This window comes from Rhamphochromis sp. 'chilingali', assembly GCF_963969265.1.
Source record: "Rhamphochromis sp. 'chilingali' genome assembly, chromosome: 1".
Taxonomy (NCBI): Eukaryota; Metazoa; Chordata; class Actinopteri; order Cichliformes; family Cichlidae; genus Rhamphochromis; species Rhamphochromis sp. 'chilingali'.
In genome coordinates this window covers 35161586-35175377 of record NC_137929.1, presented here as the reverse complement: position 1 = coordinate 35175377, position 13792 = coordinate 35161586, and the positions used below count along the sequence as shown (strand labels likewise).

Sequence of the window (13792 nt, the reverse complement as noted above, 5' to 3'; positions counted from 1 at the left end):
CATCATGTGAATTTCTGTAAATATTTGTGAAGAACTGAAAGTGAAAATCAAAAATCAGTGGACTTTGTAGTACTTTTATTACCAAAAGTAATAGGACTTGGTGGTTATTGAAGGTCACACAATAAGCAGATTGAATGGTTAATGTGAAAACCCCATCCTTATCTGAATTGAAACTAGTAAAATTTGCATTTCCTGTGATAATAACTTTTCAGAAATACTATAACGTAGCAGAACTTATCAGAAATGTTGCAACTTAGCCGAAATAGTACAACACAGCAGAAGGATTGTAATTAAGCAGAAATGTTAATATTTAGCACAGGCATAACAACTTGGCAACAGTATACTTTAATATATAATAGTATAATAGTATAACTTAGTAGAAATGTAACAAGTAGCAGAAATACTATGGTTTTGCAGAAAAGTAATAACTTAAGCGGAAATATTAAGACCTCCTTAACTCCTTGAGCGCGGAGTTAAGGAGGCCATTTACGTGAAAAAGGAAAGACCATCTCTGAATCGAGGAGGGGGCCTACGGGTACATCTGTCACCATCTTACAATGCTGTGATTGCAGCCATTCCCCAACTCTCTGTGAATGGTACTCATGGCCATTGATCAGTGGGCTTTGGTCAGTGGTTGTTGATCAATGGTCATGAGAATTTGCATAATTATGATTAAGGAACTGACCTCCCATCCTATTGTTTCCTCAGTGGGCTGGTTTCAGTCATTATGCAAATGTACTGTTTATAAGATTGGGGAAACCTGCAGTCTGCTGAGACTGAAGAAGTCACTTGGATGAGTGATGAAACGTTTCTCCCACTGAAAACGCTACATCCAGATGAACAGAATCAACTTTTGGAGATTTACTTACCTGGATGGTTGAGCATGCATCAATACATTTAAACATCTTATTAACATTGTACTAAATGTCAAAAAACCAACCAACCCACCAACTTTACACTCTGAACCAATGAACAACTGAAATGCACAAATGAAAAGCATACAATCATCAGTATACACACCCTATTTGCTGTGTAAAAATAATAAAACCCCAGTTTGTGAGGCCCATTCTGCACCTATTTTATTTTAGTGAATAACACAGTAAATGGGATTGTGATATAGAGTGGCTTGCAAAGGTATTCAGCCCCCTTGAACTTTCCCACATTTTGTCACATTACAGCCACAAACATGAATCAGTTTTATTGGAATTCCACGTTAAAGACCAATACAAAGTGGTGTACACGTGAGAAGTGGAACGAAAATCATACATGAGTCCAAACATTTTTTACAAATAAATATCTGCAAAGTGGGGTGTCCGTAATTATTCAGCCCTCCTAGTCAATTCTTTGTAGAACCACCTTTTGCTGCAATTACAGCTGCCAGTCTTTTAGGGTATCTCTCTACCAGCTTTGCACATCTAGAGACTGAAATCCTTGCCCATTCTTCTTTGCAAACACATTCTTATACTCTCAGCCCCCCTCTAAAGTCATAAAAGCTAAACATTCACATTCTTTCTCTCTTACGGCGCCTAAGTTATGACCTTGGCTTCCTGTGCAGTATGTTCTGTTCTTTTCTAATCAGACAAATAAGGCGATGACTCTCTGAAAACAGTATTTCCTATAACTCAGCAGTATAATGCATCATAAACAATATCATTCATTCACACCGAATCAGCAGTCCAATGTAATACAAATCAGTTTAACAAATGTAATAGTTATCACCTTCTAAGTCAGGAGAATAATGCAAACTAAAACTACATAATAATTTCACAATCTTTAATTAGGGCTATAACATGACAAAAGATAATATAATAATGTCACAATACCTACACCTCCTCCACTGCCCCTGTCACCTCTGGTAGCCCCCAGGGGTCTGTGCTGTTTCCTTTGCTGTTCTCTTTATACTTGTTACCCTTGGCCTGAATCTTTGATAAATACAATATGTCCTTTCATTTTTACGCGGATGACATTCAAATCTATTTTGAATTGGCTGAGGATGCCACGTCGTCATTGCAACACTTCTTTGATTGTATGAGTGGAGTTAAAAACTGGCTACTGAGCAATTCCCTCACTTTACATGATAAGAAGACAGAAATTGTAATCTTGGTAGTTGGTAGTTTGCTGCTTTATAAGAAAGCCCTTCACAAAGCCAGAACATCTTACTATACATCACTGATTGAAGAAAATAAGAACAATCCTAGGTTTCTCTTCAGCACTGTAGCCAGGCTGAAAAAGAAGTCAGGGCTCTACTGAGCCAACCATCCCTTTAATGCTAACTAGTAATGACTTCATGAACTTCTTCACAAATAAAATTGTAATCATTAGAGAAAAATTACTAATTATCATCCCACAGATGTAATATTATCCACAGCTACTCTTAGTACCATTGATGATGTTAAGTTAGACTCTTTTTCTCCAATTGATCTTTCTGAGTTAACTTCAATAATTACTTCCTCCAAACCATCAACGTGTCTTTTAGACCCCATTCCTACAAAACTGCTCAAAGAAGTCCTGCCATTAATTGATGCTTCAATCTTACATCTCATCAACCTATCTCTAATATTCAGTTATGTACCACAGGCCTTCAAGCTAGCTGTAGTTAAACTTTTACTCAAAAAGCCATCTCTAGACCCATCTCTAGCTGTCTTAGCTAATTATAGGCCAATGTCCAACTCTCCTCTCTTTTCAAAAATCCTTGAAGGAGTAGTTGTCAAACAGCTAACAGATCATCTGCAGAGGAATGGCTTGTTTGAAGAGTTTCAGTCAGGTTTCAGAGCTCATCACAGCACAGAAACAGCTTTAGTGAAGGTTAGGGCTGGGCCATATTATACCGTTCACGGTAATACCGGTATAATGTTAGGCAACGATAGGAAAATGAAATATCGCGATAGAATATGAGTAAAACGCACATGCGCAGTGCCTTTGTTTTCATACGCACATGGCCGATTGTTGAGTGAAACAGATGAACCAGAATTGGTTTGTAAAAATGGTGCAACTTCAGTGATGTGGAACTGGTTTGGTGTTTGTCCGTCAGATACACGATAAAGCACATTTTTTTGCAGAACATGCAAGCAGCCGTCGTTATTGTCGTATTTGTCGGACTAAGATGCTCTTAAATCTGGGAGTAATCTGGGTCCTAAACTCCGTATCTTCAGGTCAAACGAACACTGCAGCATCACTGACAGTTAAAAACTGTCTAAATTCTTTCATCTTTAATAAAACGATCAGCATTGCTGCTTTACCAGGTGTAACTATGAAGTTTAACTTCCAGGCATCCATGAAAACAAAATTTATTACATTTAAGGGAGTTAGAAGTTAGCAGGAAGCTAGCGGAAGTTAGCTCGCTAGTTTCGCTAGTTACCTAAGCATGATATTGCATGTTCTGACTGAGAGATTTCTGAAAAAAAAATCAAACGTACAGCTCTGCTATCACTTCCAACATAAATGAAGACAGGAAACTAAACAGCAGTGACGTTTGTAGGGTTACTGAAGTTGGGCTAGCTGGTATATAATGATGTGCTACGTGATCGCTAGCGACACAGCTATGTTAGCATAACATAAACAGTGAAGTTGGAGGACGAACACTAACACTTTTCCACTTATAAAAGTTAACGTTAAAGTTCCTGATAGTTAAGAGACAAATGCAATCGCATGGCAGGATGCTGTAAAAGGACCAAACTTCAGTCAGGAGAACAACTGAGATAATCCATCCACAATACAAGGTTAGTCATTAATATACTGCAACAACATGGGAATAGAGCAGCTGCCAGAGAATTCAACATTAATGAATCAATGGTACACAAGTGGAGGAAGCAAGAAGAATGAGTTTAATAAAGTTTGATTTATCTGACTGCTTTGTTTCGCTTAATGTGCCTTATAATCCTGTGCACCTTATGGTCCGAAAAATACGTACTGCACACTGCAGTTTATTGTTGCAAAGCACCTCTTTTTAACTTCAGTGGATATTATACATGGTTATGCTCAGGATATGTCAGCCCATTTCTACTGGAAATGCCTTTTGGTTAAACTTTAAACAAGGAATTTGCATTTGAACTGTTACATTTTTATAAACCTTTAATGTACATAAAAAACCAGCTTCTTGTTTAAGTGAAAATAAATGGAAGGTTGTCTTTTTGCGCTAGTAATGTTGTGGAGTTGTATTTTGTCTCGCATCAATTATATCGTCAGTTATATCGTTATCGCAAATTTTCAAATATATATCGTGATAAATATTTTTGGCCATATCGCCCTGCTCTAATATCCTATTAGAGTGATTAGAACATGCTGTAGATATTATAGGTCCCAAGATATAGATATCATCATATCTATCTAATAGACTCCAATTTGTTCATGTAAATGTAGAGTCCTCTTCACACCCTAAGGTCACCTATGGTGTTCCACAGGGTTCAGTGCTAGGACTAATTCTGTTTATATTATACATGCCCTTAGGCAGTATCATCAGAAGACATAGTATACGTTTTTACTGCTATGCAGATGACACCCAACTCTATCTGTGTCATGGTCCTGGGCCATGGTGGCCCAGTATTCTTAGTTTTTATGTATTTGTGTATTGTTCCTTATTTAGGCCATGCTTCCTGGGTTGCTCTGTTACGTTGTTCCTTATGTGTTTTCCCCTTGTGACTCTTACCCCCTGTCTGCCCCTCTGTGTATCTGTGAGCCCTCGTCTCTCCTTGTGTTTTATTCCATGTTTTCCCCAGCCCGTTATGTCTGTGTTCTCCCCGTGCTCTCTCTCCTCCTGTCTGAACCTCTGTGTACTTCCTGTTTTACTTTGACAGTCTCCCGTCAGTTTTGCATTTACTCCAGCCGTGTCTTGTTATGATTATCAGTGTCACCTGTGTTCCCAGTGTGTTCCCACTTCCCTCGTTAACCCTCTGTGTTTTTATGTCTGCGTCTCCCTCAGTTCGGTGTCGCGTTCTCCCTCATGACTGTGTGCCCCTCGTGAGTCAATTCCTTAGTACTTCCCAGTTTAGTTTCATATTATTTTGTATCGCCTTTATCCTCTGTCAGCAATAAAGCTGTATTTTGAGTTCAGTCCTGTTCTCCCGTGAGTTTGCGTTTGGGTCCTCTCCTGCCTGCACACAGCCTGATCATGACAGAAGAACGGTTTAAGTATGACATAATCTAACTTATCGTTGCCGATGAACACTTTAGCGCTGAGGTTGTTCCTGTCTGATTCTTGGTCTTCAAAGTTAAAGACCACGGTAACGTTTAGAAATTCACGCCAGTTAGGTGTGTTTGATTTAACCCAGTAGTCGAATAAGTGGGCGTTGGTCAAGACAAAGTTGTCAAATAGCACAAAGCCGGTGCCTTGCTTTATGAAGGAACCAGTTATGAGACAAACTGACTCGCTCAGTTCGAGCAGCAACATAACACTGCGAATTTCAGTAAAAGTCTGTCAGCTCTTTCCAAAGTTCTCCTTCCTGTATTTCAGTGCTTCCTGGAAAGAATTTTTGGGGAATCTACTCTCCATCCATCGTTTCAGACGCGGATACTGCTGACAAAGTATATCGTAAACCTCCTTACGGTCAATGCTGCTGCCCGTTTCTTTGATTGCCGTTTTTAGACTGAATCCGTTCTGCCGTGCTACTGTTACGGGTCCCAAGGATGAAGACCACGATGACAAATATGTTACCTGTAAAAGCAGGTGAAGAGCAGAGTAAGGAAGACACGATGCGTCTCTGCTTTCCTCCAGAACGTGTCTGAGTCTGATTTATTTCACACAAATAAATGCTATAAAACACTAAACATGAGCTTTCAATATACTGTTCAGCTGGTTCCTCATTCACATCAATTACATTTACTTATTTCACAACATCAGTGAAATATACTCTTTTTAACTGGTTCAGTTTCTCAAGTTCACACTTCTTTCCATAACAGCTACATTCTTTTATCATATCAATAAACACATCACATTGTCTTCTGCAGTGTCTTACTGGCTAAACAGTTATATTCAATAACAGCATTGGTAAATACATTACATTTGTACATTTACTGGCAAAATCACTATTTAGTGCATCATGAAACAGCTTGTTTAATCAACCCATGAATGCCTCTGTTAGCTACACAGAGTTGCTCAGAGTGCTTGTGTTACATTAGCTAATCTACTCAGTCACTTTAACATAACTATTAACATTCACATCTCACAGAACTGATTTGATTGGAGCATTACAACACGTTTGCACAGAGCATGGGAGCGCACTGACTCTGCTTCACGAGCGCTCCACCTAACGAGCGGGCTCGCGGTGCGGTCGCGCGGGACACTCCTCTGGTTTTCTCCCGTGTTTACATATAAATAACTTTGGCGGACCGCCTTAACTCTCCCATTCACATTAACGTGGGTAACCATGGTGACAATAAACAACATTTTCGGTGCGAGCACCATTTACCGACCTGTAAAAGCAGGTGAAGAGCAGAGTAAGGAAGACACGATGCATCTCTGCTTTCCTCCAGAACGTGTCTGAGGAAGCAGCGGAAGGTGGGCTCCACTTACTGCACCCCGAAACCCCGGAGCAAGCACCAAAGTTCCGCCCTCACTGTTTTCTAACATAAAATGAATCCCTGTTACATGGATTTTCTATCCTCTTAAAGAACCTGAAAATAAATACATATAGTAATGAAAAATGTCCCGTTACATGAGTGTTTTACACAAAATAATATTAATGTGGTCATTCCCTCACAGGGGTGCCACACTACATCTAGGACTGATGTCATTCCACTGCTGCGCTTTGCATTATTTGATGCGTGTGGAGGTTTCTGCTGTCCTGGGATGGCTACATCTTTTATTTCCGTATCTGCTCCCTGTGGAAAACATATTTGGAATTTCTTATTGTCCAGACAATCAATTATGTCTGTGCACTCAGTCTTACGTTTGTCGTTGATGTTAACCAGCTCAAAGTAGCCCAGGTCATCGGTGAAGCGACCGTCTCTTTTCAGAGCCTCGGCCGCAGTTATTCCCTTCTCCCCGTAAACACAAAGATACCTGAACTGTTTTAAAGCGTCAGTTTTTTAAAAAACTTTTCTCTTTTTTGGCATTTAGTCCTCCCTTTGTACCGATGTAAAAGACAGAATAGCAATCTCTCACCTTAACCATCTTCTTATATTTACTGAAAGGCCTCCGTGCATGCTTGAACATGTTGCATGTGCCGTCTGAACTGGATTTCAGTCTGAACTAATGTCCGTGTGGGTCCTGCAGAGAATCAGAGTTGGAAAAGTTGTTAATGTAGCAAAAAAACAAAAAACAAAATGTAATGCATTTTGTTCATAATCTCTTTAAAGTCCTGATCTTTTTTTTTTTTATCGCTTTCACTGTAAATGAGTCTGCAAAGTTAAAAAAAAACTGATTTACATTTATCGTTTATTACTCATCATCCGATCCCATTTATGCACATTTAAGAAATAACGCGGAAAATATCATTTTGTTTGCATTTGGAGACTCGGCATTTGAATCATCCCAAATATCTGGACCAGGGAACCCACTCCTCAAACAGGTAAAAAGGTCAAGGACACAGTTACACGATCGTTAAACTAACCTGTTTTTGGATAAAAGAAAACCATATAAGCATGAGCCCTGGAATCTTGGCTTTTAAAAAAAAAAAAAAAAAAAAGAAGCACTACACATTACTTTTCTTATGTTCAGTATACAGGAGTTGCTGCTGTAACCAACTATAAGGTATAAAGGTGAATTACAGCGCAATAATTACTCGGGCTTGTAATAAGACCCTGGCCAGAATCAGAAGACACCAAATTCGTATGGAGCTAAAGTATTGAGCAGCAATAATGATCTGGACACAAGGTTAACTTTTGAGTAGCCACTCTTGTATTGTTACAAAGTATAACAGGTATTTGTCCAATTTATACAGATAAAGTATAAAATAAAATAAATAGTGTGCACACTCAAACAAAATAAAAGTACTCGTTGGGGCCCTTTAAGAATTTAGAGTTAAGCTGGCGATAGCCAACTTCAAAGGTCCTTGTGAGTGTAACTGGAATGTATGAGTGTGTGGTGTGTATCGTCTTTGGGGTTGATCGTCCTCAAAGTGGTTTGCTCGCCATCTATCACAACTGGAATATCGTCCTGGTCCTTGGACTTTTCCGTCCTCTCCAAAAAACCTGACCTATAATCCAGGTCATAAAATGTATATTCTAATCAGTCTGTTCCAGATGCATTGTTTAAGGTTAAAATACAAAATCAAAATATTGCATCACCTCATATTCATTGCATCAACATCTTAAATCTTATCAAATCTCACAGTTCTGTTGTACAACATTCAATTTTCAAGCATATCAAATATGAGAACTAAACATCTAAGTTGCTCAAATATTTCTCTATTCATGTAAACATTAATTAAACAATACTTATGGTAAGTAACCATTGACATTCAAAATACAATACACCATAACAAATTCAGAACTATGTGCAAATAAGCAACAAAATATACATGCGAGTTCAGTTCAGAGGCATTAAAGCAGTGTGCTTGATTTCTCCACACTATAGGTCTATTCGTGAGAGAGAAATGCACTAAAAATTACCCTCTAGATTAAACTTTTAGATTTAAACTCACAGTGAACTGACAAAAATTAGCTTTAGAGCAGCTAAGAACATGTTGCTCACCGTTGCTCTGTTTCGCAAAAGCCCAACACACACTGGCGTTGGAATTGCAGCAGCTCTCCGGATGAAAGGTGAGTGGTTAGCCTGTGAGACACCGAGCTAGCATTAGTATGATTGCGACGGTAAGTCTCTACAAGTTTTTTTTCCATCAGAATAACATTCGTCTTACCGACGTTGCCTCTCTCCTTCATCCAGCCACTCGACTCCGGACTTCCAGCAGGTAAGTAGGCTGGCTTTCCTTCCTCTCAATCCTGAGTTTTTCCTCTCTTTTGTCCGTGGATTTCTCGGTTTGAGTAGCAGATGCCTCCACTCCTCTTGCTGAGATGAGAAAAACCCGGGAGCACCATGCACCTTCACCTCACTTCCTGGCTGACAGGGTCAATGCGGCCTGGGTAGGCTCTGATTGGTCGCTGAGCGAGGTGCATTCCATGGTCATAGGAAATATGACGTTTTGTTGATGTGGACAGTTAATATAAAGAGAATAAATATGATTTTTTTCATCTGGGCTACACCCTCCCCTCCTGAACTCATGCACGTCCCTGTGCATGGTAGACAGTTAAATGATGATTATTTGACGGGTCAAGGAAGAGGGCGAAACAAGCTCTTCACCATCACTGATGACATCGGCCCAAGCTGAAGACAGTCCTTGCAAGAATGATTTTGCTGCAGTGATCAGAGGATTGCCTAGCTCCGTATAGTCAAGCCGTCGTGGCGGACGACGGTTTCTCTCAGATCTCCTTACAGAATCATTTGTATCCATGTTTTCCCCTGTATCCACTGGGGCTATCTCCTCCATTCTCTCCTCAGGATTCGCACCTCTGGTGCCAGCCTCCTGAAATGGAAGTTGCCTTTCTTGGACGTCTGGGTCATCAACAGGTGAGTCATTTTCAGTTAAGGTTATTTCATCCACTTGTTCGGTCGGTGTGATTCCATTGGTAGATAAGTACTCAGTATCATCTGTAGTACTGTTAGGCATATCAGGTATGTTGCCAAAATCAGATTGGCTGTCAAAAACAGGTGGGTTGTCAATATCAGGAACATTTACAGGACTCTCACTCACTGTGTGGACAAGGGAACTCAACCAAACAGGAATGAGCAAATCATCTTCTTTGTCTGAGGAGTTCTCTTCCTCTAGCGCTGGATTTGCACGGGTTCTTGGCCTGTGTGACACTTGCTTCTGGACATGCTCACTGCTTTCCTCCACAGGTAGGTAGCCACATGGTAGCAACAGATCCCGGTGTAGTGTTCTTAGGGGACCATCTTTGTTTTCAGGCTTAACTGTATATACTGGGAGGTTGCCTGCCCTTCTCACCACTACATGCACAGTGTGTTCCCACTTGTCTGAAATCTTATGTTTGCCCCGGATACGGACATTCCTGACCAATACCCGATCTCCAGCTTCCAAGTCTGAGGCAGTTACATGTCTGTCAAACCTCATTTTGTTCTTGTGAGCTATCTTTGCAGCCTTGTCCATAGCTAACTTGTAGCTTTCTTTGAGACGTGACTTGAGTTTTTGCACATATTCAGAGTGAGATGAGTGTTGTTCCTCTTGCACTGGCAGGTTGAATGCAAGGTCAACTGGCAACCGAGGTTGGCGTCCGAACATCAGTTCGTACGGGGTGAAACCAGTCACTTCATTCCTGGTGCAGTTATAAGCGTGAACCAGGGGTCTTACATGGTCACGCCAACAGGACTTATCTTGATCACGGAGAGTGCCCAACATATCAAGCAAGGTACGATTAAATCGTTCCACAGGATTGCCCCTAGGATGATATGGGATTGTCCTCACCTTGTGGATACCAGCCACCTGACAGAGTTCCTTGATTGTGCGGGACTCGAAATCTGGAGCCTGGTCACTATGCAATTTTTCTGGGATGCCATAGTGTACCATAAAGTTCTCCCACAGACACCTTGCCACTGTGCAAGCCTTTTGATTAGGTGTTGGGATAGCAACTGCAAACTTAGTGAAGTGGTCCGTGATCACCAATATATCCTTGGTTCCGCTCTTGTCAGCTTCCAGGGACAAGAAGTCCATGCACAAGAGTTCAAGAGGTCGTGTCGTATTAATGTTGACCAAGGGGGCCACTCTTTCAGGCCGTGCCTTCCTCCGCACGCACCTGCCACACGTCTTCACTTTCCTTTCCACGTCTAAAGCCATCCTTGGCCAATAAAATCTTGCCCTTACAAGGTCCAGTGTACGATCGACTCCCATGTGACCCATATGGTCATGCAGGCTGGTGAGAACTGTGTTGCGAAGCTCAGCTGGAAGTACAAGCTGGTAGGTTTTCTGGGACCCCTCTTGGCGTCGCCGGTACAAGACATTGTTGCGGAGCTCAAGACGGTTAAGCTCTCGGAGGAGCAGTGGAAGCTCTGGGAGCTGTGTGCGCACGGTTGGAGGTGGTGTGTCCCCATATTCGATCTGAGAAATAACATGCTTTATACACTGATCGGTTCTTTGCTCATCTGCCAGCTCTGCCTCAGTTAGATGGGGAATGGTTGGCAGACCTCCAAACTGTTCCTCTTGCCCATAGCTATCAGGTACAGCACTAGGAGACATAGCAAGCACCTCCACCAAGGCAACACAATCTGCATCTGTCTCTCTTTCATTGTCAGGACTGACGCTGTAGGTGAACTGCCTCTCACAGATTGCTTTCACCACAGACTGATTTACGGCATTGATGTTGTCTGGATCACAAAGGTGATCTTGAGTGAACTGTTGTATGCGTTCAATCTCTTTTTGTGATTTCAGATCGTCCGCTAGCCCTCCGTGTGGTCTGCGTGATAATCCATCCGCATCTCCATTCTGCTTCCCTGGACGATAGAGGAGTTTGAAAGAGAATGTGGACAGTGCTGCTAGCCACCTATAGCTAGTTGCGTCAAGTTTTGCTGAAGTCAGAATGTAAGTCAGCGGATTACTATCCGTTACAACGGTGAAGTGGTTGCCGTAGAGATAGTCGCTGAACTTTTCTGTAACTGACCACTTGAGCGTCAGAAACTCCAACTTGTGCGCTGGATAGCGATTTTCGCTCCGTGACAGCCCTCTACTTGCATAGCCTATGATTCTAAGTTGTCCCTCTTGCTCCTGATACAATACAGCACCAAGCCCGGTGGTACTGGCGTCGGTGTGCAGTATATAGGGTTTCTGGGGGTCAGCGAAGGCAAGTACAGGGGCAGTGGTGAGACTTTGGATGACTGACTCGAAGGCTTGCTGGCAAGCTGGCGTCCAGCGACCTCCGAAAGGGTCTTTTGGGTCATGGTACTGATGTGCACTTTGTCTTGTGTTTACTTTTGATTTCTTGTGGCTAGGTGGGTACCCCGAAGTTAAGTTGTGGAGAGGTTTCACAATGCTGGAATACCCCTTAACGAACCTTCTATAATACCCAGCAAAACCAAGAAACGACTTTAACTCTCGCAGGGTTCGTGGGACAGGCCATGTTTTAAGGGCCGAAATCTTCTCAGGGTCAGTCCGAACTCCATTTCTGGAGACCACATGTCCCAGATAACGGACTGAAGTCTGGAAGAAGACGCATTTCTCTGGTGACAGCTTTAACCCAAACTCTTTTAGACGAGTGAGCATTTTCATGAGTCTTTCTTCGTGTTCCTCAAGGGTTCGGGAGAATACTATCACGTCATCAAGAAAGACCAATGCATCCTTCAAATGCATATCCCCCATGTACCGCTCCATTAACCGCTGGAACGTGCTGGGGGCGTTCGTTACACCCTGAGGCATTCTGTTGAACTCCCAGAAGCCGAGAGGGCACACGAAGGCCGTCTTCGGTTTGTCTGCTTCTTCGACCTCGATCTGGTAGTACCCTGATTTTAGATCAAGAACAGAGAACCACTGTGAACCATTGAGGACTGAGAACGTGTCCTCTAGCTTCGGAAGGCTGTACGCATCTTTTATAGTCTGGAGGTTTATGGAGTTAAATCAGGGCCATAATGTTTGTGTAGTTAAAAGAAAAATTTGAAATCGAAAATATGTAAACTGAAAGCAAAAGTCACATTTTTAGAGTGAACTCTGAAAAAGAAAGAGTTGGATTTAAAATAAAATCAAACGTTTTGAATATTTGTATTATTTCTCTGAGTAAACTTTATTTAAAATTTTTCAGTAATCTTCTTTTCATTATTATTATTTTTAAAAAATCTATTCAGTCTCAGATTACATTTTTTCAGATTCAGATCTTTTAAATTAATGTACAAAAAAAATTCTTCAGGTTCGGATTTTTCTCTCAGCTTCAATTTTTTTTTTTTCACTTTCAGATCTCTATTTTTCAGTTACAGACTTTTGGCCCTGTTTTGGCCTGGTGGGCGTGGCTACACAGAGAGGGGCGGGGAATCATGAGTGACAGCAGACCGCTGCAGGCTCAAGATGGTCCATTTTTCATGTTGCCTTCAGGAAACCTGGGAATGAACATAATTTATCAAACACCTCCTGCACTGTATTATTTGATAATGTTTAGAAAACATGTCATGCATAACTGCTAAAACTCAGTTACTAAAGCTCTTTCAAGCAGTAATGTGTACAAATTGTGCCGTAACTGATCAATTATGAGACGTTTTCCCAGCCACTACGTGAGAAGTGGTCATTTCCCATGCTCTCAAAGTAGCGCGCATTGTATCGGGTGGGGGCTGCTGTTAACTTGTCCCTCAGTGAACGATGGCGTCGTCTTCCAACAACACTGCTGGCGCGAACAATCAGGTGAGTGTTTAAGTTTGGAACAATTACACTGCAGTCTGTGAATACTACAAATTTAAGAAGTGGCTATTGTTACGGTTAATTTTTCGGCTATTCTGTTTTTTTATTTTATAACGTTTTTTGCTGAAATGCTAGCTCAACAGAAACGCCTCGCTATCATTTTCGGCTGAAACTTACGTCCTAGTTGATCTGTAAGCTTGGAGAACAACAAAGTTAGTGAATTAACGTAAAATTCTTTGTATTTAATTTAGGAGCAGCTAAAAAGAGAGATGCTTCAGCGACTACTGCATAAAGTTTCCCAGGTCATGCACAGACAACCCCTCGATGTGGACTATTTGCAGTTTGTTATCGACCATGAGATGGTCCTTTTAAGATCTTTGTCCAATCAGGTTGAGATCCCTCAAAGTATTATAAATGCTCTGATAGAGCTGTCAACTGTGCTCAGTATGGAGGACGTCAATGAACAAACC

The 13792-nt window shown here is 41.4% G+C and overlaps 1 long non-coding RNA gene and 1 pseudogene across 2 annotated transcripts; both read right to left on the bottom strand.

The window, feature by feature from the left end:
• Positions 1-558: 558 nt before the first annotated feature.
• Positions 559-7150, bottom strand: LOC308384787 (serine protease FAM111A-like; annotated as a pseudogene). Its single transcript has 2 exons — positions 6696-7150; positions 559-5601 (listed from the first exon to the last, which is right to left on the bottom strand). The product of its transcript is annotated as a serine protease FAM111A-like (transcript).
• A 661-nt stretch (positions 7151-7811) lies between these two features.
• On the bottom strand, positions 7812-9008 carry LOC308404618. The gene is made up of 3 exons (XR_013973158.1): positions 8796-9008; positions 8630-8710; positions 7812-8132 (listed from the first exon to the last, which is right to left on the bottom strand). It is a non-coding gene; the product is annotated as an uncharacterized lncRNA (long non-coding RNA).
• Between the last annotated feature and the right edge of the window lie 4784 nt (positions 9009-13792).